Raw genomic sequence first — 12,651 nt, 5'->3', positions numbered from 1 at the left:
CCTCAGACAGTGTTATGTAGTCCAAATGTTAAATGATCTGTGAGGAACCTCAGACAGTGTTATATAGTCCAGATGTGGAATGATCTGTGAGGAACCTCAGACAGTGTTATGTAGTCCAGATGTGGAATGATCTGTGGGGGAACCTCAGACAGTGTTATGTAGTCCAGATGTGGAATGATCTGTGAGGAACCTCAGACAGTGTTATATAGTTTAAATGTTAAATGGTATGTGGGGAACCTCAGACAGTGTTATATACTCCAAATGTTAAATGATCTGTGAGGAACCTCAGACAGTGTTATGTAGTCCAGATGTGGAAAGATCTGTGAGGAACCTCAGACAGTGTTATATAGTTTAAATGTTAAATGATCTGTGGGGAACCTCGGACAGTGTTATATAATCCAAATGTTAAAATGTTAAATGATATGTGAGGAACCTCAGAAAGTGTTATGTAGTCCAGATGTGGAATGATCTGTGGGGAACCTCAGACAGTGTTATATAGTCAAGATGTTAAATGATCTGTGGAGGAACCTCAGACAGTGTTATGTAGTCCAGATGTGGAATGATCTGTGAGGAACCTCAGACAGTGTTATATAGTCCAGATGTGGAATGATCTGTTAGGAACCTAAGACAGTGTTATGTAGTCCAGATGTGGAATGATCTGTGGTGAACCTCAGACAGTGTTATATAGTCCAGATGTGGAATGATCTGTGAGGAACCTCAGACAGTGTTATATAGTTTAAATGTTAAATGATCTGTGGGGAACCTCGGACAGTGTTATATAATCCAAATGTTAAAATGTTAAATGATCTGTGAGGAACCTCAGAAAGTGTTATATAGTCCAGATGTGGAATGATCTGTGGGGAACCTCAGACAGTGTTATATAGTCAAGATGTTAAATGATCTGTGGAGGAACCTCAGACAGTGTTATGTAGTCCAGATGTGGAATGATCTGTGAGGAACCTCAGACAGTGTTATATAGTCCAGATGTGGAATGATCTGTTAGGAACCTAAGACAGTGTTATGTAGTCCAGATGTGGAATGATCTGTGATGAACCTCAGACAGTGTTATATAGTTTAGATGTTAAATGATCTGTGAGGAACCTCAGACAGTGTTATATAATCGAGATGTGGAATGGTCTGTGAGGAACCTCAGACAGTGTTATGTAGTCCAAATGTTAAATGATCTGTGAGGAACCTCAGACAGTGTTATATAGTCCAGATATTAAATGATCTGGGAAGAACCTCAGACAGTGTTATATAGTCCAGATGTTAAATGTTATGTAAGAAACTTCATAATGCATCTCCGTCTTGATGAACTTTTCTCATCGCCTTTTGTCTGTTCATCTTTCTTTAAACTTTTCATGTTTTCATTCTCTTCTCCTGAATCACTGAGTCATTTTCAAAGCAAAGTTGGTACAAATCATCCTTGGATGAAGTGGATTCAAGTTTCCTCAAACCCCCTTAAAAATGGAGATTACCAAGTAAAGGCAAAATTAGGGTTGGGCCATGCCATTTTGTAATCTAGTTCGTCGGATTCGCCGCTTCTATTTGTAATAAATCCAAATTATAATATTATCAAAAAATAATATCCGCCCGCGTGTTAAAACTATCCGTAAAATATTTTCGACTTTTTACAACAAGCGCACAAATGACCTTGGTGTATGTGCTGACAAATGACAGAAGCGCGGGCTCTCGAGAAATTTTCAAACAGTGTAATACGGTGTTTTAAGTTATTCATGATGTCTATCTTAATATGTACGATACTTCATAACACTGGATTGGAAGTTGCTCCTTATGCTGCAATCGAACTGGAAGCCGATGAAACTTTTGAAGTGCTATTCGATGCCACTATTTAGAGAACATATCGACAGCGTACGGTTGATTGATTATATATTGTTCAAAGTCTCTCTTGAGAATATTTCACTCACATGAAGACGTTACCATTGCCGGTGAAGGGCTGCAAAATTTAGGCCTATGCTCAGTGCTTATGGCAGTGAGAGATCTTTATCGTGCCACACCTGCTGTGACACAAATCTCAGTTTCTGAAGGACCGCCCCATTTATTCGCCTCTTACAACAAGCAAGGAGTACTGATCGAGGACCGACAGTTAACGACAAATTCACAAAAGGTTTGGTGATGTCCTATCAAAATTCAAGGAGATGCTCAAAGCGATGCAATGGAGATTTCAAAACTGGACACGTGTCTCTAGCAATATGCATATCTCTGAATCGAAAGTTTGTAGAAATGACACTTAAATAAAATTCTTCAAAAAGACCTTATAAGTTGATGTTGCAAAGTACATGTATTAGGTATAAAGAAAATAAATCTTTGAAACCTGAAATACTTCTTATTCATTGTAAACTACATGTATATCAACAAAGTTGAAAAATATTAAGTTTATGTGGTCAACAAATGATATCTGATGAATTTAGATCTTTATTTTGAGGTGCTTGCCTTTTAAAATCACACTTAATTCAGTTAAAAATATTTATATTTCTTGTATTCGCTCGCCTCATAATTTTTATCTCCAGAATTAAAAATAATATTTGTAAAATAATTTCGCCCTCTCGCCTCACTTTTTTTGTTTGAAAATCCGAAGAACTATTTTACAAATTGGTGTGGCCTTGGGTAATTCGAAAATATTCTGAAAATAACACTAAACTAGAAAAGTTGAAATCCATATGCCTTTCATGAAAACTCCTTGATATAGTGCATATTCAAGTTTGTATAAATCATGACCCTGAGGTGGGATGGTGCCAAAAAATGGGATCCAAGTTATCTTCTCAAGATCTAGAGGGTAAAAAAGTCGAAATCCAAGTTTTTGCATGCGGACATCTTCTCAAGACCTACTGGGTAAAAAAGTCGAAATCCAAGTTTTGCATGCGGATATCTTCTCAAGACCTACTGGGTAAAAAAGTCGAAATCCTAGTTTAGCAAGCAGATATCTTCTCAAGACCTACTGGGTAAAAAGACGAAATCTAAGTTTTGCATGCGGATATTTTCTCAAGCCCTACTGGGTTAAAAAGTCGAAATCCAAATTTGGCACGTAGATATCTTCTCCAGAACAACCGGGTAAAGAAACATTTTCTGACATACAGTAAATTCAAGTTTATTTTAAACCACGCCTTCCGGAGTTTTGGTGGAGCAACAATAGAGATAACATGTTTAAAAGCATATTTATAGGAAAATCATTTTAGGACTTTGTTGTCAAGAACAAAAGGACCATGAATAACTCTGTTAAAATGCAAGCACACCAAAGTGATGTACATTCAAGTTGTTCAAATTATAGCCCTCTGAAAAAGGATGGGACCACCCTAGGGGATCAAAGTATATGGGAAAATCTTTAAAATCGTCATCTCAAGAACAACAGGGTCATGTTTGCTAAATTGAGCGGTCATTGCGTAGAGTGAAGCCAAAATGTGAGATCGATGTTTGATATAGGAATATACGTGAAATTAATTAATCACCAATCTATTCAAGAGCAACAGGGTTAAACTAAATTATATCCAAAACAAAAGCAAAAACGGTGTGGATTCAATTGTTTATATCCCGGGACTAGAACCAGGGGATTTTTGGTTCTCTAAAACTTTAATTCTACTTTTAACTTCTTAATGGTGAGTGATAGCGCTTTCATATTCCATTGACACATTTATATTAGTCCCCGGGGGTCTCTACAGCCCCAATAACTAAGTACTTCGTTACTAGGTTGAAAATACAGATGTATATTTAGTTGCTGTTATAAACTTTAGAAATTCATTTCAAAATTAAGGATTATCTCCCTCACGCATAGCTCTTATCTTTAGACGAATTCGACTCCACTGTTTTGGCACACTGTTTTTCCCTATAATAGCTCTAAAACTTCATTGTTATTTCGGATTTCAAACATTTCGGTTGAGCATCACTGAAGAGACATTATTTGTCGAAATGCGCATCTGGTGCATCAAAATTGGTACCGTATAAGTTTTACATTACAATACCTTATTTTGGTACCGAAGTTTTTAACTTGATGATTTTGACCTTGGATCTACTTTTATGAAAACCTGATCTAATAAACAATAAATCCTGAACCATTTAAGGTTAAACTTACATATTTTAGATATAACTTTTTTATGACGAGGTCTTTTATTTGACACCATTCTGTTTGACCTTCAATTTGGAGTTTGGCTTACTGTTCATAGACTTAACCTGTTCAATATATTTTTGCTAGAGCTTTTTATATTTTGCACAGATATTTCTTATTGGAGGACCTTTCATTTTATTTCATGATCTATGACCTCGTGACCACGACCTTCTCTAGAACGACAAGATAATCAAAGTCATTTTGTGTTGAGGCATCCCCCTGTGTATTTCAGATGTGACTTTACAAACGTTGGTCTTGTACAGAGTCATGTGTCGTCACGTTGAAGAACCATCTCTGCTACGACACTGAGTGCTAAGCAATGATTTAAATTCCTGGTACGTAAACTACAGATGGTGACGTCTAGACAGGAAGTGAAGCAGACAACCTAGAGATTTCATGTAGGATGACGCAAGAGCGTAGAGCGATTGTCCTACGTCACATCTCGTGTAGGATGACGCAAGACCGTAGAGCGATTGTCCTACGTACCCTCACATCTCGTGTTCTAGAGAACACAAAATGATTTTGGGTGTGGAGTTGGATACTACATGGAATTCATATCAGACGACAAAACTTCCACTTTGTTACTTTCCTTAGATTATTTAATGAAAACAAAACACTTGAACATTTTTGTTTAGAGGCTACTTGTTTCATTTTATAACATACTACTACTAATAATAATAATGATATCCTTTATTTATACAGGATTGCACAATTAGTTATATCAACTAGTTTACATTGTGGTCCTGTCTATAACATATATACATATCGAGAACATAGAGAAATATGTTTTTTCACTCGCACGGCAATAGGTCTTTCTCTGTATGTCGTTCCTGCAAAGTCCCATGCTCAAATGTCATCTGAAAAGATACCGATAAAGGTGAAGATGACGATAACCTAAAAGAATACGTACTTATATAACTATAATACGGTACTTGTATTTGTCAATATTTATCCATGTTCTATTTGTCAATACTTATTTCTATAATTATAATACGGTACTTGTATTTGTTAGTACTTATTTATATAATTATAATTCGGTACTTGTATTTGTTAGTACTTATTTATATAATTATAATTCGGTACTTGTATTTGTTAGTACTTATTTATGTAATTATAATTCGGTACTTGTATTTGTTAGTACTTATTTATGTATATATGATTCGGTACTTGTATTTTTTAGTACTTATTTATGTATATATAATTCGGTACTTGTATTTCTTAGTATTTATTTATATAATTATAATTCGGTACTTGTATTTGTCAATACTTATCTATATAATTATAATTCGGTACTTGTATTTGTTAATACTTATTTCTATAATTATAATTCGGTACTTGTATTTGTTAGTACTTATTTATGTAATTATAATTCGGTACTTGTATTTGTTAGTACTTATTTATGTATATATGATTCGGTACTTGTATTTTTTAGTACTTATTTATGTATATATAATTCGGTACTTGTATTTGTTAGTATTTATTTATATAATTATAATTCGGTACTTGTATTTGTTAGTACTTATTTATGTATATATAATTCGGTACTTGTATTTCTTAGTACTTATTTATGTATATATAATTCGGTACTTGTATTTGTTAGTATTTATTTATATAATTATAATTCGGTACTTGTATTTGTCAATACTTATTTTTATGTCACCTGAATTCATTCAGGTGACCTATTGCTATCTGTTTTTGTCCGTCGTCGTTCGTCGTACGTCGTGCATCGTGCATTAACATTTGAAGATTTTCAGCTTCTTCTCTGAAACCCCGGAACCAATTTCAACCAATTTTGGCATATAGCATATGTGGGTGGAGGGGAACAAAAATTGTGAAATTCGTGGTCCCTGCCCCCCTGAGGCTTGAGGGGTGGGGCAAAAACCATCAAAATGAGTGTAATTTTAAAAAATCTTCTTTACTCCTGGACATCAAGAAGCCAAACTGTGGGCATAATTATAATGAGCGTTGAGCCCTCTACTAAAATTGTGAAATTCATGGCCCCTGGGGCAGGGGTTCTTGTGTTAGGGTGGGGCTCTATTGGTCATATAGTGAAAATGTAGAAATTCTTTGAAAATCTTCTCTGTCTCTGGGTATTAAGTAGACAAACTAATAGCATGGTAATGATGAGCAAGGATGCCTCTTTATACCCCTCGCAACAAGTTGTGGGGGGTTACTGGAATCGGGTTGTCCGTCTGTCCGTCCGTCCGTCTGTAGACGCAATGGTTTCCGGGCTCTAAAGCATTATCCTTTCCACCTACCGTCACCATATGATATATATGGACTACCCATGGGATGAAGATGTTCCCTATCGATTTTGGGGTCAAAAGGTCAAAGGTCAAGCACACTGGACATCGAAGTAGCACTATGGTTTCCGGGCTCTAAAGTGTTATCCTTTCCATCTACAGTCACCATATCATACATATGGACTACCCATAGGATGAAGATGTTCCCTATCGATTTTGAGGTCAAAACGTCAAAGGTCAAGCGCACTGGACATCGAAGTAGCAACACTCAGAAAAGAGGTAGTTTATACCTATTACCAACATCCTTTGGGAGATTGGGGTAAGCGGGAGGAATTCTTAGTGAGCATTGCTCACAGTACCTCTTGTTAAAAATTGTGAAATTCATGGCCCCAGGATCAGGGGTTCTGGTGCTAGGGTGGGGCTCTATAAGTCATATAGTGAAAATGCATTATTTCTTTGAAAATCTTCTTCACTGTCCTTGGGTATTAAGTAGACAAACCAATAGCATGGGTATGATAAGCAAGGATGCCTCTTTCAAAATTGTGAAATTCATGGCCCCTGGGTCAGGGGTTCTGGTATTAGGATGGGGCCCTATTGATCATATAGTGAAAATGCATTTTATTTCTTTGAAAATCTTCTCCTCTGCTGCTGGGTATTAAGTAGACAAACTAATAGTATGATAATGATGATCAAGGATGCTTCTTTCAAAACTGAAATTTATGGCCCATGGGTCAGGGGTTCTGGTGCAAAGGCGGGGCTGACCACATAGCTTATCAATGTTTCTTCCATCCAAAAGTAAAATTCTTATATTTAAACACAAACCTAATTCAAACATTGGAAGGTTGTTACATGATACTCAGGTGACCTATAAGGCCCCTGGGCCTCTTGTTGTAATTATAATTCGGTACTTGTATTTGTCAATACTTATTTCTATAATTATAATTCGGTACTTGTATTTGTTAGTACTTATTTATGTAATTATTATTCGGTACTTGTATTTGTTAGTACTTATTTTTGTAATTATAATTCGGTACTTGTATTTGTTAGTACTTATTTATGTAATTATAATTCGGTACTTGTATTTGTCAGTACTTATCTATATAATTATAATACAGTACTTGTATTTGTTAGTACTTATTTATATAATTATAACTCGGTACTTGTATTTGTTAGTACTTATTTATCTAATCATAATTCGGTACTTGTATTTGTTAGTACTTATTTCTATAATTATAATTCGGTACTTGTATTTGTTAGTACTTATTTATGTAATTATAATTCGGCACTTGTATTTGTTAGTATTTATTTATATAATTATAATTCGGCATTTGTATTTGTTAGTATTTACTTATATAATTATAATTCGGTACTTGTATTTGTTAGTACTTATTTATGTAATTCTAATTCGGTACTTTTCTGTGGTAATACGTACTTGTGTAATTATAATTCGTCATAAACAAATACAATGTTAACAAGGATCGGTTTACCTTTAGATACAAAGGAGTTGGTAACTAAGCAACGTTTTAAAAGAGCTGTCAAATCATTGTTAGCCAGTAAGACAAAGGGTATAACCAGATACCATGTCCAATGTTGTTTAATACTTATTTTTTAACACTTTAGTATTCTGTTATAAGATACGTCTGAAGTTTGTCAACTTTCAACGCATTATGCAATTATTAATGAAAACCTGCCAAAATTTAAATTGTTAGTCATGTAATGTTTATTCGTTTTGTCTGTTGATCATATCTATTGTATAAATATAAGTACCCCATTGGAAATAAGCTAATTTTGAGATTTTATGGGTCATCCTTAGGTTATTATATCATCATTTTCCTACAGAAGTTACTTATTCCTTAATAGGATTGTATGGGTTATCCTTAGGTTATTATATCATCATAATCCTACAACAGTTACTTATTCCTTAACTGCATAGTGTAATAGATTTTGCCAGGTTTCAATTTGTTATCTTAAATTTATAATCATAACATTCTCTGATATTTTATACCTGAATAAAGTGAAAAAAGGAAATAATTCAGTATTTTAACGATTGTCAATACGTACTTTTGTAATTATACTCTGGTACTTTTATGTTTGTCAATACATTAATTATGCACTTATAAATCGATTCCTTTCTTTCTCATTATGTACTTATAAATCGAGTCCTTTCTTTCTCATTATGTACTTGTACATGAATATATATTAATTATGTACTTATAAATCGATTCCTTTCTTTCTCATTATGTACTTGTACATGAATATACATTAATTATGTACTTATAAATCGAGTCCTTTCTTTCTCATTATGTACTTGTACATGAATATATATTAATTATGTACTTATAAATCGATTCCTTTCTTTCTCATTATGTACTTGTACACATTAATTATGTACTTATAAATCGATTCCTTTCTTTCTCATTATGTACTTGTACATGAATATACATTAATTATGTACTTATAAATCGATTCCTTTCTTTCTCATTATGTACTTGTACACATTAATTATGTACTTATAAATCGATTCCTTTCTTTCTCATTATGTACTTGTACATGAATATACATTAATTATGTACTTATAAATCGAGTCCTTTCTTTCTCATTATGTACTTGTACATGAATATATATTAATTATGTACTTATAAATCGATTCCTTTCTTTCTCATTATGTACTTGTACACATTAATTATGTACTTATAAATCGATTCCTTTCTTTCTCATTATGTACTTGTACATGAATATACATTAATTATGTACTTATAAATCGATTCCTTTCTTTCTCATTATGTACTTGTACATGAATATACATTAATTATGTACTTATAAATCGATTCCTTTCTTTCTCATTATGTACTTGTACATGAATATACATTAATTATGTACTTATAAATCGATTCCTTTCTTTCTCATTATGTACTTGTACATGAATATACATTAATTATGTACTTATAAATCGATTCCTTTCTTTCTCATTATGTACTTGTACACATTAATTATGTACTTATAAATCGAGTCCTTTCTTTCTCATTATGTACTTGTACACATTAATTATGTACTTATAAATCGAGTCCTTTCTTTCTCATTATGTACTTATAAATCGATTCCTTTCTTTCTCATTATGTACTTGTACATGAATATATATTAATTATGTACTTATAAATCGATTCCTTTCTTTCTCATTATGTACTTGTACATGAATATATATTAATTATGTACTTATAAATCGATTCCTTTCTTTCTCATTATGTACTTGTACATGAATATATATTAATTATGTACTTATAAATCGATTCCTTTCTTTCTCATTATGTACTTGTACACATTAATTATGTACTTATAAATCGAGTCCTTTCTTTCTCATTATGTACTTGTACATGAATATATATTAATTATGTACTTATAAATCGATTCCTTTCTTTCTCATTATGTACTTGTACACATTAATTATGTACTTATAAATCGATTCCTTTCTTTCTCATTATGTACTTGTACACATTAATTATGTACTTATAAATCGATTCCTTTCTTTCTCATTATGTACTTGTACACATTAATTATGTACTTATAAATCGATTCCTTTCTTTCTCATTATGTACTTGTACATGAATATACATTAATTATGTACTTATAAATCGATTCCTTTCTTTCTCATTATGTACTTGTACACATTAATTATGTACTTATAAATCGATTCCTTTCTTTCTCATTATGTACTTGTACATGAATATACATTAATTATGTACTTATAAATCGATTCCTTTCTTTCTCATTATGTACTTGTACACATTAATTATGTACTTATAAATCGATTCCTTTCTTTCTCATTATGTACTTGTACATGAATATACATTAATTATGTACTTATAAATCGATTCCTTTCTTTCTCATTATGTACTTGTACACATTAATTATGTACTTATAAATCGAGTCCTTTCTTTCTCATTATGTACTTGTACATGAATATACATTAATTATGTACTTATAAATCGAGTCCTTTCTTTCTCATTATGTACTTGTACATGAATATATATTAATTATGTACTTATAAATCGATTCCTTTCTTTCTCATTATGTACTTGTACACATTAATTATGTACTTATAAATCGATTCCTTTCTTTCTCATTATGTACTTGTACATGAATATACATTAATTATGTACTTATAAATCGATTCCTTTCTTTCTCATTATGTACTTGTACATGAATATACATTAATTATGTACTTATAAATCGATTCCTTTCTTTCTCATTATGTACTTGTACATGAATATACATTAATTATGTACTTATAAATCGATTCCTTTCTTTCTCATTATGTACTTGTACATGAATATACATTAATTATGTACTTATAAATCGATTCCTTTCTTTCTCATTATGTACTTGTACACATTAATTATGTACTTATAAATCGAGTCCTTTCTTTCTCATTATGTACTTGTACACATTAATTATGTACTTATAAATCGAGTCCTTTCTTTCTCATTATGTACTTATAAATCGATTCCTTTCCTTCTCATTATGTACTTGTACATGAATATATATTAATTATGTACTTATAAATCGATTCCTTTCTTTCTCATTATGTACTTGTACATGAATATATATTAATTATGTACTTATAAATCGATTCCTTTCTTTCTCATTATGTACTTGTACATGAATATATATTAATTATGTACTTATAAATCGATTCCTTTCTTTCTCATTATGTACTTGTACACATTAATTATGTACTTATAAATCGAGTCCTTTCTTTCTCATTATGTACTTGTACATGAATATATATTAATTATGTACTTATAAATCGATTCCTTTCTTTCTCATTATGTACTTGTACACATTAATTATGTACTTATAAATCGATTCCTTTCTTTCTCATTATGTACTTGTACACATTAATTATGTACTTATAAATCGATTCCTTTCTTTCTCATTATGTACTTGTACACATTAATTATGTACTTATAAATCGATTCCTTTCTTTCTCATTATGTACTTGTACATGAATATACATTAATTATGTACTTATAAATCGATTCCTTTCTTTCTCATTATGTACTTGTACACATTAATTATGTACTTATAAATCGATTCCTTTCTTTCTCATTATGTACTTGTACATGAATATACATTAATTATGTACTTATAAATCGATTCCTTTCTTTCTCATTATGTACTTGTACACATTAATTATGTACTTATAAATCGATTCCTTTCTTTCTCATTATGTACTTGTACATGAATATACATTAATTATGTACTTATAAATCGATTCCTTTCTTTCTCATTATGTACTTGTACACATTAATTATGTACTTATAAATCGAGTCCTTTCTTTCTCATTATGTACTTGTACATGAATATACATTAATTATGTACTTATAAATCGATTCCTTTCTTTCTCATTATGTACTTGTACACATTAATTATGTACTTATAAATCGAGTCCTTTCTTTCTCATTATGTACTTGTACATGAATATACATTAATTATGTACTTATAAATCGATTCCTTTCTTTCTCATTATGTACTTGTACACATTAATTATGTACTTATAAATCGAGTCCTTTCTTTCTCATTATGTACTTGTACACATTAATTATGTACTTATAAATCGATTCCTTTCTTTCTCATTATGTACTTGTACATGAATATATATTAATTATGTACTTATAAATCGATTCCTTTCTTTCTCATTATGTACTTGTACACATTAATTATGTACTTATAAATCGATTCCTTTCTTTCTCATTGTGTACTTGTACACATTAATTATGTACTTATAAATCGAGTCCTTTCTTTCTCATTATGTACTTGTACATGAATATACATTAATTATGTACTTATAAATCGATTCCTTTCTTTCTCATTATGTACTTGTACACATTAATTATGTACTTATAAATCGATTCCTTTCTTTCTCATTATGTACTTGTACATGAATATATATTAATTATGTACTTATAAATCGATTCCTTTCTTTCTCATTATGTACTTGTACACATTAATTATGTACTTATAAATCGAGTCCTTTCTTTCTCATTATGTACTTGTACATGAATATACATTAATTATGTACTTATAAATCGATTCCTTTCTTTCTCATTATGTACTTGTACACATTAATTATGTACTTATAAATCGAGTCCTTTCTTTCTCATTATGTACTTGTACATGACTATACATTAATTATGTACTTATAAATCGATTCCTTTCTTTCTCATTATGTACTTGTACACATTAATTATGTACTTATAAATCGAGTCCTTTCTTTCTCATTATGTACTT

At 31.4% G+C, this 12,651-nt stretch overlaps 1 protein-coding gene across 1 annotated transcript in view; it reads right to left on the bottom strand.

Moving 5' to 3' along the window:
• Positions 1-4,744: 4,744 nt before the first annotated feature.
• The window catches only part of LOC125662679 (kielin/chordin-like protein), a 40,808-nt gene continuing 32,901 nt past the window's right edge, over positions 4,745-12,651 (bottom strand). The window contains exon 10 of the mRNA XM_048894985.2: positions 4,745-4,977. The gene's annotated coding sequence lies outside the window, so the exon portion shown is untranslated. The remainder of the gene's footprint in view (positions 4,978-12,651) is intronic.

This window comes from Ostrea edulis, chromosome 8 (assembly GCF_947568905.1).
Source record: "Ostrea edulis chromosome 8, xbOstEdul1.1, whole genome shotgun sequence".
In the NCBI taxonomy this organism is placed as follows: domain Eukaryota; kingdom Metazoa; phylum Mollusca; class Bivalvia; order Ostreida; family Ostreidae; genus Ostrea; species Ostrea edulis.
This window is presented reverse-complemented; position numbering and strand designations above follow the sequence as displayed.